The sequence below is a fragment of the Lucilia cuprina genome, chromosome 5 (genome assembly GCF_022045245.1).
Source record: "Lucilia cuprina isolate Lc7/37 chromosome 5, ASM2204524v1, whole genome shotgun sequence".
Classification (NCBI taxonomy): domain Eukaryota; kingdom Metazoa; phylum Arthropoda; class Insecta; order Diptera; family Calliphoridae; genus Lucilia; species Lucilia cuprina.
Window position 1 is genome coordinate 22110245 of NC_060953.1, and position 7500 is coordinate 22117744.

The 7500-nt window shown below is 28.7% G+C and overlaps 1 protein-coding gene across 4 annotated transcripts in view; it reads right to left on the reverse strand.

Moving 5' to 3' along the window:
- Window positions 1-7500, reverse strand: part of LOC111677194 (fat-like cadherin-related tumor suppressor homolog) — a 252557-nt gene that overhangs the window by 11691 nt on the left and 233366 nt on the right. The window lies entirely within an intron of this gene.

The following is a 7500-nucleotide window of genomic DNA, read 5'->3' on the forward strand; positions in this document are numbered from 1 at the left end:
CTAGAAACATGAAATTAAGCGTTTAGAGCCTATTTTTAAGTGAGAACCTATAAAAGGGCACTTTTTGGTACTTTTTCGTTCTTCAAAAGGTACTTTTTGTGTTTTTTAATAATATTGATCCTAGAAACATGAAATTAAGCATGTGGAGTCCGGAGTTAATTAGAATCTATAAAATCAATCAGGGACTTGAGTGAATGAAAATTTAAACTGGAATATTTTTGAATTTTCTATAATATTGAACTTAGGAACATGAAATTAAATAAAATAGGTCCTTTGGTACTTTTTCGTACTTCACTGGTACTGGTACTTTTAGAGCTTTCTAAAATATTAAATATACAAACATAAAATTAAACTCGCAGTATCCCAATTGAACGAAAATTGAAAAAGCATACTCTGGTACTTTTTTGTTCTTTTACTAATACTTTTCGAATTTTCTTAATATTGAACCTAAAAACATTAAATTGGACATGTAGCTTCCTGATTGTATAAAAATCTTTATGCGATTTTTTTGGTTTCTGGTTGAAAATTAAACATGCGTCATCCTGATTTAATGAAAATATATAAAAAGGCACTGTCTGGTACTTTTTCGTTCTTCAACTGTTTTTTCTAATTTTCTGTAATATTGAGACTAGAATCATAAAATCTAACTTAAAGAGTTCTCTAAAAGGGGAATTTTTGATATTGCAGATATATATACATTTACAATAATAATATTTATTTTATTCCATTACGATGAGGGTAGCGAAGCACACTGGGTATAGCTAGTAAAATATATTTATGAAAATAGTTTTCATCAGACGTTGATCGGAATATTCTGGACATTTTCTTATACTTGCTCAGACTTTTGTACGAACTGTCGGACATTTTATCAGACATTTATCCGACTTTTCTTATATTTAATCAGACTTTTACTGTCTGATTAAATATAAGAAAACTGTCTGTTATTTTATTAGACATTTATCCGACTTTCTTATATTTGATCAGACTTTCGTACGAAATGTCAAAAGAATGTCAGGTATGGTATCAGATATCTGTCCGACTTTAACCAGATTTGTCGAAAATTCCTTCAGAATATCCCAAGGAATTTACATCAGATTTCATAACCGAAAACTCTGCAAATTTTTCTGAATTTCCTTAGACAAAGAGTTCTGAATACCGAGCAACCTTTTATAGGTTTTTCGTAACGAATTCTGACAGAATTCGGATACGAAATCGGCAACTTGTGCAGACTTGCTTAGTGGGATTTTAGATTTTGAATAAAATATATTGTCATCAAATGATAATAACTAAATAAATAATTTTGGGGTAGCGAAACACTTCGGGTATTACCTAGTATTCTATAAACAAAAAGTAAAAAAAAAACTAAAAAGAATGTGTACAAAATCAAATAGTGATATTGAGACCGCATGACAATCGCGAGTTTTAAAAATAATTGGTTGCTAGCATTGTGAACAGCCCCTGAAAATGTTGCTTTAAAGTTTGATATTTTGTAGGGTTGTCGTTCGAATAAAAATTATTCGATTAATAGAGGAAACAATCAATTTTACTTTTTATTTTTTTACTTTTGAACTAAGAATTACGTTAATATTTTGTAATTCAAATTCTAAATCTAAAGATCTATAAAGCATATTTAATAAATTCGGTTTTTGAACAACTTTGTGTTAAGATCAGTTGATCGTCTTAGGGCCAATCTTTAGGTGCAGGATTAGGGATTAAATTAAAATTAATCTTCGAAAGTTGTTTTTGAATACTCAATCAGCAAATTTTGTTTGCTAGTTTAAGCGCTCAATTGATGTGGTTTAAACTTGAACAGCTGATGCAAAAAAAAAATAATACAAATTTTTTAATACAATTTTTATTATTATCGATTAGTATAAATTATGAGTACTTCACAATATATTTTTTGTTTTAAATTTAAATTTTTATCAATTTTTATATTACATTTGCAATTGTCTTCTTCTTTTTTATAAAGCATGCATTGTTTTGATAACAAACTGTGACGTTTTCTGTGGTTTTATATGGCAACACTGTGAAGTTTAATCTTGCACTCAAAAACATTAAAGGAATGAACATCAGAATCAATTTATTTTTAGATTAACTAATTTGATTATTAATTGGCATTTGATTGCCAACTCAAAAACTCGCTCTTAGAATCTAATGAGGTCCTAGAATATATAAACTTTTATCGGTCTTTAATTTCTCCGCGTGAGTTTTAAATGTTACTGTTACTTTTTGTTCGAATAATTTTAAACGCGAATAATTGAAAACCCTAATATTTAGCTGATTATTAATTAATAATTGACATTTGATTGTCAACTCAAAAACTGGGTCTTAGAATCTAATAAGGTCCCAGAATATATAAACTTTTATCGGTCTTATATTTCTCCGTGTGAGTTTGTAAATGTTACTATTACTTTTTGTTCGAATAATTTTAAACGCGAATAATTGAAAACCCTTTTATTTAGCTGAAAGTTAAAAAATTAAATTTATGAATATGTTTCATTATAAAATCACAAAAAGCATGGTATTTTAGTTTTTCTTAAAATAAATAATATTTTAATAAATCACACAGGATTAGAAATCCTAGGATAAGTGGAAACGTTTCACATATAAATTTAGTTAGTTAGATTGAAAGGAGGATTTATATACATCAAATCCGAAGAAATACACATAGGCCTCTATCGGGCCTGTTGTGCGCTCTTTAACCAGTGTCTCAGGTGGGAATCGAACCCACCATCTCCGGCCTACCAGACTAGAACACTAACCTACCGGAGGCCACATGTAAATTTAAATTATTTTTTTTTACTTCTCAAATATTTGTGGAAAAATGAGTTTAATATATGAGTTTACAATAATGAATACGTACCATGGTAAAAATATCTCTTTTTGTCGCCATATTAACCTTCGAGCTACCATACTCATTTCAAAAATACTACATATATTGTTTATTGAAAAGTCAAATATAAAATAATTTCTCACAGAATTTTTTGAAAATATAAAAAATAAAATCATAGGAGTTAAATAATATTAAAAAAAATAAAAAATAGCGCTAAAAATCTACCATGATTTACATTGCCACGGTCACCAAAGTGATTTAAAGCTACAAGAGACTGTAATTACCAGGTTTAAGGGTCACCAACACATTTATCGACCGAAGCCGCTATAGTACATATATACATATAGTGCATGATCCGTTTAGTAGTTTATTTTATAACAACATGGTCCACAGACATACGGACATGTCTGTCTTAGAATCTTGTAATGACCCATTGTATATATAGGGCAATTTCGAGTCAAGGTTAGTACTATCGGATAGGCCAGACACAAATTTTCAGCTCTGTCGGTCAAGAACTGTCCATTATGGGACTATAAGCCCTTAAAGGATATTGTATAAACTATCATCTGCGCGCCGATAGTTGATAAGTTACAGTGATTTGAATAAAACCCTGTATGACCAAAATGTCCAACTCCCTCTAAGACCGGCAGTTCTTGATCGATAGAGCTGAGAATGTGTGTCTGGCCTACTATTTAATAGTACTAACCTTGGTGTAAATTTCATCCGAATCGGAAGACAACGATTTTAAAAGTTGGGCCACTTGACACGAAATTGCCAATTTATACTTTTGTCATGATACGTGCTCTCATGTCGAAAACCATAAACATTAAAAACGAATATTTAACGTAAGAACTGTGCTTAGTGGAAAATGTACAATTAATAGATCTTCTTTAGAGTGCTCCAAAAAACTAAGTTTCGAATTTTGAACGTCCCCCCCCCCTAAAATTGTTCTACGGGTTATAAAAATAAGTCGTGCAAAAAATTAGATGAGGCAATTTCGATATAAAAAATTAGTTTAGATTTCTAGAACAAGTGTAAATCAAAAAAATATAATTATGAAATATTTAATCAATAACATTAAAAAATATAAAATAGAGTAATAGATGAAGTGATCCAAAGAATTATTAGCAAAAACGCACTGAGTGCTCTTTCAAAATCTTTAACTGCCAATGGTTAACTCATATTTGGGTTACTTATTTAGTTACCACCACAACTGTTATTAAATTCATTCCAAACGCAACAATTAGTAATTTTTTCCTTATTGGGAAAATTATTGTAGCGGTCGCAAGAGATATTTCAACATTACCCGAAGATTTAGTTTCTGACTCTGTCGATTCTGAGCTACAAGACATCCAAAACATAAGACTGCCATTAAGTAGTAATTCGCTATCAAGACTGAGCCCCATATATTATAGTGAGAACGAAGACTACACATTAAATTCAGGTAATTTTATTGATTACAAATATAATTCTATGTATGTATTTATACAATAATTATATAACATTTTTGTTCTTTTGTGCGGATCAGTGCCTTTCAGATGTATCACAAAATGTAAGTAATTGAGAATACGTAATATATTTCTTTTTCTCATCCCTATTATGTAAGTCGTTTCGACAATTGCCAAATTTTAACTAGCTATTTAAAATTCCCAAATTAATAATTTCTCTTTTGACAAATTTTCTTTGCTTGTATTACGATCAGAAAACAATAATATATGTATATGAAATTTTCTAGACGTGTTCTATAAAAATAATCTTTATAGATTAGGATATATTCGCGTTTAAAAATTATTTTTATATTTCTTTTCAAAAAAAAAAAATTTAATAAAAATAAAAAAATGGAAATTTTTTGCTAAAATCAACTTGATCATTCTAAATCCGGCAATTCTGGACCTATAGCACTGAAAATTAATGTCCTATATCCAATAGTACTAAGTCCCACACTCAAAATCAAAAGTTTCCCAGTATGAACCGCCGCTATGAGACCTAAGTTAATGCAAATCCGTAGAAAATTATTTTTAATTGTTCTTTATATTACTGCAGCACCCTGAAAGAAAAATCTTTAAATTTTTTGTAATAAAATTCCTGCTGGCTGTTTTTAACACATCATGGTGAAGTATATAAGAAGATTAGAGTGCTCCAAACTTGTATGAAGGAAAAAAAATTTTATTCTATAGGCCGTCCCTCCCCTAGAATTGTTCTATGGGTTATAAAAATAAGTCGTGCAAAAAATTAGGTCAATAGGACTACGTTAACTGGTGCCGCAACGGCTCTGAAGTTTGAAGATGCATTTACAAGGGGAAAATATGCATTTTTTCAGTTTTCACAAAAGTTTTGTCATTAAACAATTTGTTTTGCATTTTATTGTCAAAGAATCGTAATGTACACAGAATTAGCGTTACAAAAAGATAAAAAACACAAAAATTGGTTGAAAAATGTAAAAGTTATTAAAAATTCCCCAGGCCATTATCGTGTCTCAGAGCACTTGAATTCGAAATGTGATAAAAAAATAAACATATTTTTGAAAATATTCTAATAAAACAATTGTATTACTTAAAATATATCTGTAGTTACTTGAATATGAGTTTTTGTCCTTATATAATAACGTAAACCTGTTCTCAGCTATGGTCGAAAAATTTTGATATTTTTAACGGTCGTTTCAAAATTCAAATTTTAGTTTTTTTGATACTTTGGGATTATGGGGATTTATGGACAACAGATTAGGGAATAAAACAGTAAAAAAATTAGGTCAATACCTCTTATAGTTTGCCCGTACCTGCAATTTGAATTCAGCGGATTTCGAGAAAACCTTTTTTATGTAATATTTTGCAAAATTAGCCTTTTTATTATATTGTTGTGTATTTTAAATGGAACCTTTTGTAAATTTATTAGTCCACATATTTCTAAATAAAAATCAAGAGTTTCATGCAATATATCTGTAGTTACTTGAATATGAGTTTTTGTCCTTATATAATAACGTAAACCTGTTCTCAGCTATGGTCGAAAAATTTTGATATTTTTAACGGTCGTTTCAAAATTCAAATTTTAGTTTTTTTGATACTTTGTTAAACAAATTTCAATATTTTTGGGAGAACTCATAGGGATTTATGGACAACAGATTAGGGAATAAAACAGTAAAAAAATTAGGTCAATACCTCTTATAGTTTGCCCGTACCTGCAATTTGAATTCAGCGGATTTCGAGAAAACCCCATTTTTATGTAATATTTTGCAAAATTAGCCTTTTTATTATATTGTTGTGTATTTTAAATGGAACCTTTTGTAAATTTATTAGTCCACATATTTCTAAATAAAAATCAAGAGTTTCATGCAATTTGGACGACATTAACCCATAATGTCAAATTTTGTAATATTTGCAATTTTTGATGGAAACTAGTCGAAATTGTTTTTATTTTTAGGTAGATTATCATAAAACTTAAGAAATTTATTTATTAACAACCGATATTTACAATAATAGTGAAAAAAATAAATTAACCCTTAAACGGCCTTGGGGTCAAAATGACCCCGATGTTTTAAAAACATGCCAATTTGGACATATTTCAATAAAACCCGTTTGCAATCCCATTAATTCAGCAAATTGATAAAAAAAAAAACAATTGGGTATTAACCCATTTTGAAAGGTTCAGCGAAAAATGTATTTAAATATTATTTGCATTAAATATTTTAAAATAAAAATAAAACTGGAAAATTATATCACAAATATAAATTATGATATCTTAGTTTTTAATACCAAATTTACCTACATCGATTACAAAAAGTATTACTGAAAAAATACTTTGGTTCAAATTGACACCATATTCAAAAAGGTTTAATGCCTAAATTTTTTAAGCTGAATTAATGGGATTGCAAACGGGTTTTATTGAAATATGTCCAAATTGGCATGTTTTTAAAACATCGGGGTCATTTTGACCCCAAGGCCGTTTAAGGGTTAATTTATTTTTTCACTATTATTGTAAATATCGGTTGTTAATAAATAAATTTCTTAAGTTTTATGATAATCTACCTAAAAATAAAAACAATTTCGACTAGTTTCCATCAAAAATTGCAAATATTACAAAATTTGACCTTTGACCTTTAAAGTTTATGGGTTAATGGCGTCCAAATTGCATGAAACTCTTGATTTTTATTTAGAAATATGTGGACTAATAAATTTACAAAAGGTTCCATTTAAAATACACAACAATATAATAAAAAGGCTAATTTTGCAAAATATTACATAAAAATGGGGTTTTCTCGAAATCCGCTGAATTCAAATTGCAGGTACGGGCAAACTATAAGAGGTATTGACCTAATTTTTTTACTGTTTTATTCCCTAATCTGTTGTCCATAAATCCCCATAATCCCAAAGTATCAAAAAAACTAAAATTTGAATTTTGAAACGACCGTTAAAAATATCAAAATTTTTCGACCATAGCTGAGAACAGGTTTACGTTATTATATAAGGACAAAAACTCATATTCAAGTAACTACAGATATATTTTAAGTAATACAATTGTTTTATTAGAATATTTTCAAAAATATGTTTATTTTTTTATCACATTTCGAATTCAAGTGCTCTGAGACACGATAATGGCCTGGGGAATTTTTAATAACTTTTACATTTTTCAACCAATATTTGTGTTTTTTATCTTTTTGTAACGCTAAT